General features: G+C 52.4%; 1 protein-coding gene across 3 annotated transcripts in view; it reads left to right on the forward strand.

The window, feature by feature from the left end:
• Nucleotides 1-10,626, forward strand: part of SYNPO (synaptopodin) — a 32,089-nt gene that overhangs the window by 6,116 nt on the left and 15,347 nt on the right. The window contains exon 1 of one of the 3 annotated variants that reach the window (XR_001516391.2): nt 7-175. The exons of 1 other annotated variant lie outside the window; for it this stretch is intronic. The gene's annotated coding sequence lies outside the window, so the exon portion shown is untranslated. Of the gene's footprint in view, nt 1-6; nt 176-679; nt 880-10,626 lie in introns of those variants that run through there. One more of the 3 variants, XM_025043013.1, reaches the window with a different exon arrangement.

A 10,626-nucleotide genomic window follows, 5' to 3' on the forward strand; every position in this document is an offset into this window, starting at 1 on the left:
TCCCGGAGCAGCCCGCTAGGCGGTGGAGGTAGCTGCGGCGGAGGCGCGGAGGGGGCGCCCGGCCTGGATCGGTGGTGGCAGGGGTCTCGGGGCTGGGCGCCCTGAGGGACGCGGCCAGGTGCGCAGAGGTGGCGTCGCCTGTGAAGTCGAGGACCGCTCGCGGAAGCTAGAGGTGGTGAGTGAGGGGCGCTGGCCGGGCAGGGGTGCTGGCTCCGAGCGCACCTCTCTCCTTCCCACCTGTGCTGTTCCTGGCACCGCCCAGGTGGAGGTGACACATCTGGGCTCCAGTCCCCGCATGCAGGGTGACCTTGGCCGAGTCACTGCCACACTCCGGGCCTCAGTTTCCCCATCTGAATGGTGGTGTGGGGGGCGGGCCGGAGATCTCGAAGCTCTGGAGCAGCTGAGGAGCGGGAGGACGCCCCGACGCCGGGAAGCTACTCCCCCGGGCTGCGTGGGAGCTCCCGCCCTCGAGCCCAGGCCCGCAAGCCGATCAGGGGCCGGAGCAGCCCGGGGCTCACAGGTGGGCAGCCGCCGGAAGTCGGCGCCCCCCAGCCCGCCCTGGGAAAGGTCGGGCTTGCTGGACTTAGGAAAACGGCATGTTGGACTCTGCCTGGGGCTGACAACATGGGCGCCTGTGGGGCAGCAGAACGGCGTGTACTGGGCCCGCGCCCCCCCTTCCCGCGGGCGGGGCGGCTGGCGCCGGGTCAGGCTGTGCCGGCGAGGCACGCAGGACGCGAACCGTCAGACCGCAGGGACCACAGGCCAAGCCCCGCCTGGGGAAATCGAGGCCTTTCCTGAGCACCCAGGGGAGAAGGGGAACTGTCCTAAGGGCTCTACATACAAATCTCACAACATCCATACTCTTTCTCCATTTACCAGGTGAGCATGGAGGCCCTAGATGTGGCCTGAGTGAGGGTGGGATTCCTTTCTAAGCGCGTCACTGTGGGATCAGGAGGCCCCATCCAGGGCCCTGATAAGCCCAATCTGAGGACTCTGGGGAAGAGGTATCCTTTCCCCCCGCGCTACCGACCCCAAGTTATGGGCTTATTCTGGATGGGGACAGGGACCCCTGCCCACTTGTGTTCCATATGTGTGAGTTGTCTACAAGGGCCAAGAGCAAGCAGGGAAGCTGCACCCGCCCCACTCCCCACCCAGAGTGGCAGGTGGCACAGGAATAAACCAACTTGCTGCGTGATCTTGGGGCAAGCCCCTTGCCCTCTCTGGCTCCCAGTGAGAGGGCGAGCAGGGTGGCCCCGAGGGAACAACTGCATTGGACATAATAGTGCTGGTGGTGGCTATAGGGGTGGTGACAGAGTGTCCCACCCCTGTCACATTGCAAGGATGAGACAGGATGCTGATCAGAGCGACTAGGGTATACTGGGATAAGAGACTGGAAGCCTTTCTGGTGTCAGAATCCCTGTCACCAACCATAGGCCTGGCCCCATCTTATGTTGGGGGCAGAGCCACAAACAAACCAATGACCTCCTCCTCCCACTACTTACCATATACCTCAGGAATAGGACCCCTCAAAGGAATTACAAATGCTCTGCTTGCTGGGAGGAGGGCGGTCTTCGGCCTCTGTCTCCATATATCTTGGGTTGGTTCCTCCTCTCCGGTCCTCCATTTCCCCATCTATACATTGAGGGGAATGGAGTAGGATCACTCTAGTTTGATAGTGAGAGAACTTCTTCAGAGCAAAACTGTTTGCTACTGTGCCACCCTGGCTCCTAATCACCAGTGTTCAGGCTGGCCCCACTTTGCAGGCCATGGGCCAGCTCCCCCCACCCCCTAAAACTAGTACCTAAATTACAGTGTGGTTGGAATCAGCATTTACATGGTTAAAATAGGCCTTTAACTCCTTTTCTCCCATGTTAGCTATTGCCTTTACCCAAGGCAAAAAAAAGAACAAGAAAAGAGCCATGGTGTTTGGTGTCTAGTTCCCAACTGACCCCTAGCTCTTCATCAGCATTTGGTCTAATCTCCGCATCATAGAGTTGAGGAGACTGAGGCTGCAGAGGGGAAGAGATTTGCCTGGGATGATGCTGTGAGTAGAAGGCAGCGAATCTCCCTTTTTTTGGGACAGAGCAGCTCCTTGGGGGCAGTATGTCAGAGGAGCCTTCTCTCTGTCTCCTCTTCACCCATAACCCCCCCTCCCTACATTCTGCCACTGCACAATGGATGATTCACACCCACTTGGGCCACTTTACATCCCAGGGCTGAGCAGGGGTCAGGTCGCTCCCTCCACCTGCCAGGGCTGCCATCCCCAAGGCTGAACATACCTCCAGGCCTAGGGGCCTTGGCCTGGGAGGCACGTTTTCCTTCAGGGCAGCTCCCAGGCTTCCAGACATGAGCTCATCTTAGCTGCTGATGCCAGGAAGGGAGGGACAGGGGGAAGCGGGCAGGGCTGCACAGATTGGGGCACCATGGGCCCCTGGGGAAGTGGAGGGTGCTGTTGTTGAGGACTTGCAGGCTTTGGCCCCTATTGTAATGGGGAGGCAGACACAAGATAAGCCAGCAGAGGGTCAACTGGGGTGGGGATGGGGACAGGCCCTGGGTTGCAATGCAAGACCTAGGTGCCAGGCCAACCTCTGCCACTTGCTTGCTGTATGATGTGTGAATCCTTTGCTCTCTATGGACCTTAGTGCCCCTGGCTAACAATTAGGGTGGAGTGGGTCCTTAGGCATTGGGGTTACAGTCAGGTCCTGCCCTCAAGGAGCTTACATTTTAATTGGGGAGATAGTCAAGAAAAAGGGGAGCAAAGAAATCAGCAAGATAATTTCAGATAGATAAGAGTGGCGTTAAAAAAAGTAAGCCATGCTGCTAAGATGGAGAGCAATTAGAAGGGCTACTTTGTTAGTGGTTGAGGAAAGCCTCTCTTTGGAGATGACATTGGAGCAGAGACCTAAATGTTATTTAAAGGTGTGGTCATGGCTTCATGGAGGAGGCATGACAAGAACTTAGGTCTAGAAGAATGGGAGGGATTTGGTGGGGAGGAAGGGTCGAATGATGGTAAAAGGTATAAAATAGAAATCCTGTGTGCGAGGGCGAGCGGGGCATTAGCTGCGGTTATGAAAATGCCTTCATCCCTCAGAGCTTCAGACTGCATGTCCAAAGGAGCCTGGGGCCCATGATCTGGTCAGATGGGTGGCTGGGCTCTGCTGAGTTAGGCCAGTATGTGTATGTGAGCTGAGTCCTTTGTGAACTGTCCCTGGACACTGGGATTCAGTTGCTACCCAGTATGGCCAGAGGAGGAGTCAGTGTGAGGACAGCCTCCAGGCCCTGTAATTCCAGAGGCTTACAAAAGCCCTCTCTCTCCAGAATGAAATCTTCACTAACTGGCTACTGCCTGAAATTCCACCATCCTAGCTTCATCTTTTCCACTTGCTGAGGCAGTGTTGTACATTACTGTGTGACCCTACCCTACCCTACCCTACCCTGCCCCACCTCCAAGGGCTGCTGAAGATGGAGCAAAATTCAGTCTACTCCTGTGCTACCTGCTTCCTGCATGGCTAGTACACAGATTCTGTGGTTGGACCCCTGGGTTCTCCTCCTGGCTAGCTGGGAGATCTTGGGCATGTTATATAACCTCTCTAGGCTTCTGTTTCCTCTTCTATAAGATAGAAACGATAGTAGACCCTATCTGTACTATTGTTCTGAAGACCAAATGAGATGATAACTGCTAAAAAATTAACTATTAGTCATTAAATAGTATTATCATGTTTCGATAATATTCTGTTAAAATTTCAAGCCCTTGAGGAGATGGACACTCACTCAAGACTCGTATCTCAGTATAAATTACTTTTTGACATTTGACCAGGAACCGTTTTTGATGGTGGGAGGATGGGCACAGCACAGGGGAAAGGGCCTGGCCTGTGCTTCGGGGTTGGATAATTGAACTTCAAGTCTTACCTAACCGGCTGGTAGTCTTGGACAAATGATTTGCTTCCTCTGTGGCTCAGGCTTCTGTTCTGAGACTCTCTGCAATGGGCTGGGAAGGATATGAGGGGGCCATGGGTGTGAAAATGTTCAGTAGACTCCATGGGGTCAGCAGGATGGGCTGTCACCAGGGTGGGTCAGGAAAGGGCAGGTTGGATGAGCCCCACAGACAGGAGAGTGGGCTGACCTGGGACTTTTGTTTATCCTCTGGAATAACATCTTGTAGAGAGAATGTTCAAAAGGCAAGAATGTTCTGAAAAAATAGTTAACATTTATGGTTATTTACTATGTGCCAGGGGTGGTCTAAGTTCTTTGCATGTCAACAGCTCCATGAAGTAAGTACTGTTATTATCGGTATTTTACAGACGGGAAACAGAGGCACAGAGAGGGTAAGTGAGCTTCCAAAGGCCACACAACTGGTAAGTGGCCAGATTCAAACCCAAGCAGTTTGGCCCCCAAGGCCCATATGCTTAATGATTACATGGCGTGGTCTCTCCTGCTTTTAGACAGACCGCCAGAGGCTCAGAGGGACAGAACCACCTGCTTAAGAACACCTAGCACTCCTCTTTAATCCTCATCATCTCTGGCCCTCAGGTCCTAGAAGGAAGAACCTCACTGGGTCCCGGTTCTGGGGATCTGAGGTGGGCCCTTGAGCCAGCTCAGCCTCTTTTCTTCCTCTACACTCCTCCCCTGGGAGTAGGTACGGGAGGACCAAGTGTGCCCTGGGAGTGCTATGGGCACGGGAGATTCTGCCAGGGCCTGGCGAGTGGGTGTCATTAGTGTTGTGGAGGTTGAGTAGGTCCCAAGAGCCTGAGTTGTTATGAACTCCCATGGAGTCTGGCATGCCTCCCATCACTGTACACATGGGGGAAACTGAGGTCAGAGAGTCCAGAGACAGGCCCAAAGTCACGGATAGGAGGTGTCCTACCTCCCTGGGTCTTTTGTCCTGCCCCTAGGCTGCTTAGTACTTATGGGCACCATAGGGTGGTAGGAATTGGGGACCCTCCCACCGATCCTCAAGGTGGCCTTGATCTCAGCCAGGACACGATTTCTGTTATGGGGCTCTTTGGGAGGGCACATGGAGTTGGGGGATGGGAAGGGTGCTGATTAAAAAATAGACTGTCACGCGCATGGGGAACAGGCATGTTACCACCCAGCCTGTGCCAGTTGGCTCCCCCATGCCCAGCTGCCAGGCCCCACTCAGGGCTCCTGCTGGGGGCCCCGCCCACCCTACGCTGGCTCTGGGCCTGAGGCTGAACGCTTCCAGCCACCCTCTCCTCTCCCTTCTCCACCCCTGCCCAGCCTCCAGGCAGATGGTGCCCTTACTGAGCCTGGGTGGGCCTGCAGCTCAGCCGTTGGCTCTAAGCTATACCAGGGGGGTCTGGCATCACCACACACTGGCTGTGTGGCCTTGAATGAGGCCCTTTCCCTCTCTGAGCCTCAAACATGGGCAGACTAATGTTACCAGTCAAAGCTCTTTACAGCTTTCGGAGCCTTTCTCAGGTTCCACCTCTTATATAGACCCAACCAACAATGCTGGAGACCCCATTCAGAGAGGCCATGTGACCGTAAAGGCCACTCAGCTGGAATGTAGCAGAGCAGAGGGCTACATGCCCAGATAATCTTGTAAATCCAAGCCCTGTACAACTTCTCCAGGGTAAGCAAGGTCACTTGGAACCACGGAGGTGAAGGCTTTGCAGTAGTAATGTGAGCAGTGTTTTTATTAATTTATTCCCTCATTCAGTCAACAAATGTTTATTGAGCCCCAGCTATGGCTGGGGGCAGGGACACACAGAGAAATGACAGCCAAGGCCCCTGGCCTGTGGGGGCTGCTTACCATCAGGCAGGACAGACTGATGCTAAAACAAATAATGATGGAATTATAAATCTGATGAGAGTTTAGAGGCGAGGCAGAGGGTGCTGTGGCAGAAGAATGTGACCTCCAAGGGCAGGTAAGCTCCCTCTGAGACCTGTGAACAAACCTGAAGGATGAGGTGTGGTCAGACAGGCACAATAGGGGGATGAAGGGAGAAAGGGGTCTAGGCAACAGCAGCAGCCAGTGCAAAGGCCCTGTGGTGAGAAGTGCTTGGCCCCTGTCTGAGCACTTGAAGGAGGGCCCACGTGGCTGGAGGGCAAAGCACAATGAAGGGAGCCACAGCATGGGAGACGGGGCAGTGAGGCAATCAAATGGGTTTGAGGCCGGTCCTAGGAAGGAGGAGCTGTTCCTAGTGCTGGTTTAGGAGGCTGATCTTACTTCCCTTTTCCTCTTCCCCTCCAATGCCCATCCTGATAAGTGCTGCCAGCGGGCCCCTCTGCCCTCCCCCAGCCACTTCGCCCATGACTGAATGCAGAGTGCTCAGGCCATCTCTTCCTCTCCCTGGATCTTGTTTGCATTTTGATGGCCACCTGTTGCATCCTGCCTTCCAGAAGGGTTTGGATCGATCAGGCCTCAAACACAAGCTGGTGAGGGCATGCTCTAGGGTGGGAGGCTGCTGTCATTCAGGCTGATCGCCTCTGTTAAGGTGAGTTCTTTTTTCCTGTTATTCCTTGTGGGAGCCTGTGGATCCTAGGAGGTGCAGCTTTTGGCTGAATAAAGGCCTGCCCCTGAACTGACTCCCACTGCTTATAACTGCTGCCTGTCCCCTCCAGTCCAGGCACCTCTATTCAACCCCAAAGCTCCGCCAGGACCAAGTCCTAGGAGGAAGTGGACCTGTGTTCTGAGCCCAGCCTGCTATATGCTCTTGGGCACATCCCTTTCCCTCTCTGGACCTCATTTTCTCCTGTTTTATAGAGAAATATTCTAGTTTTTTTTATACTCAACATATGGACCATGGATGCAATATCAGCATCGCTCAGAAGCTTCTTAGAAATGCAGACTCTCAGGCCCCACTCTAGACCTCCTGAATCAGAATCTGCAATTTAACGACATCCTTGAGTACTTACTATGTACGTGACAGTATGAGATGCACTGTTCTAGGTCAATTGTTTTTAAACTTAACTAAAAATTGAAATTAAAAGCTAGAGAATTTTACTCTCTCTACAAAGTTTTACCCGTGAAACACATAAGAGGAGAAGCACCTACTCTGTATTTATTCATCACATGAAGAGGAAGCAGGAGGCGAGTGGAGGACTGAGTTTTACTAAAATGGGTATCGGAAGGGAAGAGGAAAAGATAACACAGTTCTGGTGGAAGAGGGCAGGTGATGCTCCATTTTCTCAGGCCTCTCCCTTATCCCTTGAGAGCTCCTGACCAGGCACCTGGAAGGCCCTTCGGTTCTGACCTCCAAGGGTCTCTGTCTCACGAGTTTGGGAAGATGGGCTTGCAGGGAGGGGCTTGCCGGTCCACAGCCCAGCTCCGTCTTTCCCTGCTCGTCCCCACCTTCGTGTTCTGCTCCCTTCTCTGTGAAATCCCTGAAAGGGTAGCCGTTGCTATTCTTAGTGTGACAGGGTGGCAAGAGGAGAACATGTTAGTGCATTATTGATGCCTCTGAGTCAACATTCGGGGCTCCCGGAACACAGCCCTCCCTGCGTGGCCCTCGTCACTGCCTGGGCAGATGGGAGGGCGCTTCCCGGGAACCATACCTATCCCTTCTGGCCCTGACCATCCCTGCTCAGTGCCTCCAGCCCCCAAGCTGGGAAACGGGTCATGAAATACAATGGTAAGCTAGGACTAGGAGAAGGTTGCTTCGGTGACATTTCTTCATTCATCAGCACGTATTTATTGAGCACGTATTACATGTGGTAGGGGTGGGTACACTGACGAATGAGACAGGATTCCTGCCTTCCAGGAGCTCACACTTTAGCTTGTGAGTAATGCTGCTTCGTCATCGTGGGAGCGTACGTGCCCGGCCTGATGCTGGGTACTTTGTACATGTGAGACCTAATTCTAATCACTCTTCAGGGTAGGAATTAGGAGACCCTTTTACAGAAGAGGGAACAGACTCGGCCTATACAAGGCTTGCTAAAGGTCATCATAGCCGGTGATTGGCTCAGCTGGAACTTGAACTCAGGCTGGCTAGAACAGAAAGACCATTTCAGATCAAATGGCAGATGTAGTGTTAAGACTTTGGGAACCCCGTGCATTGCCCTGTGAGGAGGCCCTTATGGCCAGAAGGACATTAACTGGGGTTGTCCCATTGTCCGCAAAGCCTAAGTTGTTGGACAAGTCATGTATGTCCAGAGTTTTTGTAAACCTGCAGTGAAAGGACAGGTACACTGTGGGCTGGAAGTCAGAACCATATGGGATAAGGTGATAAGGCCTGAGGAACCCAGGAATCTGCATTTTGGACACACTCCCTGGGGGATTTTACAGCACAGCAGGTTTCCCGTCTGAGCCAGGGAGGGAACGGGACTCACCTGAGGCCTCACAATTGGAGTTTGAGACTAAAACCCAGGTCTGCAGCTCCCTATCTGGCCCTTTCCTTCTCTTCAGCTGCCTCTGAGCATCCCGAAGGGATGAAGCCAGCGCTGGAGATGACTGCGACGTGTAATGATGCTGGTAGCAGCTGGTAACATTTACTGCGCTGTGCTAGGCATTTTACATGGCTTATCCATTTAATTGCAGTAACAGTAGGAAGGGGGACATTCTTCACAGCAACATGATCTCCTGGGGCATTTGAGCATCAGGTGGCAGATTTAATGTACCCCTGGAAAAGGGAAACCATGTCTGAAGTGCAGAGATGCTGAGGAAGTGAATTTGAAAGCACACCATTGGTGCACTTACCATTTGCCAGTAGCACGTGCCCTCCAGACAAGGGTTGTCTGGTAACTCTGTTACCTGGAGGCAGGGCAGGCTGGCAGGAGGGAGACACCTGTGCCCTTCCACAGATATGTACCTGCTGCGTGTGCATCAATGCCAGTCTGCCACCTGAGTACCTGTGTCTCCACATGCATACCTATGCACACATTCGCGTGTGGGTTCTGCTCTCTCTGTGCGTGCATGTACACACTCAACTTCGTGTAATGCAGGTATGAAGCAACCAGCACCTCTGTGAGTGGGTGTGTATGCAGAGGAGGATGCGCTGCTACTGGCCGGGCTCTCGCCAGCATTAAGAAGCTATTAAAAATTCATATGTGTTGCAAAGTGTGTGTGTGTGTGTGCGCGCGCGCGTGTATTTGTGCACGCGCACACGCGTACATGTGTATACAAATGATTGCAATGCAGGGGGATCCCTGAAATCCAAAAGGCAGAGGTAGAAGAGCCAATAGAGAACCTGTTTTCCTCACTTGTGCCTCATCTTCACATTATGTGTCCCATCCTCATACTTGCCAGGTGTGAGCCTGCCTCAGGACCTTAGCCCTAGCTGTTCCCTCTCTCTGGTCTCTCTTTCCCGGAACACATACATGCTTCATCCTCTCACCTTCTTTACTCAGATGTGACTTCTCAGTGACACCTACTTCGATGACTATATTTACTTTTGCAACCACTCCCCATCCCATGCAGTCTGCATTTCTCTGCTTTATCTTTCTCTAAGCATTTACCATCTGACTTATTTGTCTAGTTACTGATATATTTATTATCTTGTGTCTCTCCTAGAATGCAAGCAGGGATTTTTGTCTGTTTCTTTTTGTGGCTGTGGATAGTGCCTAGCCTTAGTTGGTATGCAATAAATGCTGGTTGAATGAATGAATGAGTCCATGCGCCACCTATACTTACTAACTTTCTTTAAATTGTCTAAATTCGTTACTAAAATATCTATTTTTACCTCTTCCTAAGCAGTAATATACCTTTCACAGATTCGGTGTTTATTATACTCCTTTTCCAATACATATGTGAAATTTGCAACACTATTAAGATTTTAATTATCAAGGTACCACTTAAATCCTTCTGCTTCCACTGGAGGTGTGGGGGTGCCACATTGTAGGAATCACTAGTACAGTCCAGCCCCTTCTGAGAACACATGAACAGACTAAAACCCAAAGAGCGTCAGGAATTAGTCCAATGTCTCACCTAAATTGTAACAGGATAGACACTGGAACCAAGTCTCCTGACATCCTGTCTTCTTTTGCAGTTTGAAAGACAAGGGGAGGGTGAGGCTGGATGATTCAGCCTCTCCTCCAGCAAGAGACTCCTCCTGCTGGAGGAGTGCCAACCATGCCTAGTAATTGGTGAATGGCATTAGGGGCATGGCAGGGTCAGCAGGCTCAGGCACACCCAGGGCCTCAGTGCCCTCCTGGCTGCAAGGCTGTGTACCAAGTGGTAGGAGCCAGCCTCACCTGTACCTTCCCTCCTAGGAGTCTTGGACCTAGGGACTGTGCAAAGGGGCCTGGGCACTCACATCTAGCAAGACTTGAGATTCAAACTCGATTCTCTCTGCTACAGCACATTGGCTAGAGGTTGGTGTTGGGGTCCCCTCGCAGAGAGGATGCTGGGGAGGTGAGGGGGTGACGGTGAGGGATGTTGGATTGGCCTAATTGTAAGCAGGAGAGCAGAGAGGACTGGGGAAGGGAGGGAGATAGAGCCCTCGCCTGGTAGAGTTATGCGGAGGTGGGTTTGTGCAAAAGGCTGAGTTAAATCCCCTTCAGCTGTGCACAGTGCTATACACTATAGAAATCATTTCTGCATCTCATTTGCTCAGCAGCGGCTCTGCAAAAGCAGATTTTATCGTTCCTGTTTTACTGATGAGGAAGTTGGCACTCAGAGAGGAGAAGTGATTTACTAAAGGTTGCACAGGACAACTTGTTGAGCAA

The sequence above is a fragment of the Pteropus alecto genome, unplaced genomic scaffold (genome assembly GCF_000325575.1).
Source record: "Pteropus alecto unplaced genomic scaffold, ASM32557v1 scaffold40, whole genome shotgun sequence".
Taxonomy (NCBI): domain Eukaryota; kingdom Metazoa; phylum Chordata; class Mammalia; order Chiroptera; family Pteropodidae; genus Pteropus; species Pteropus alecto.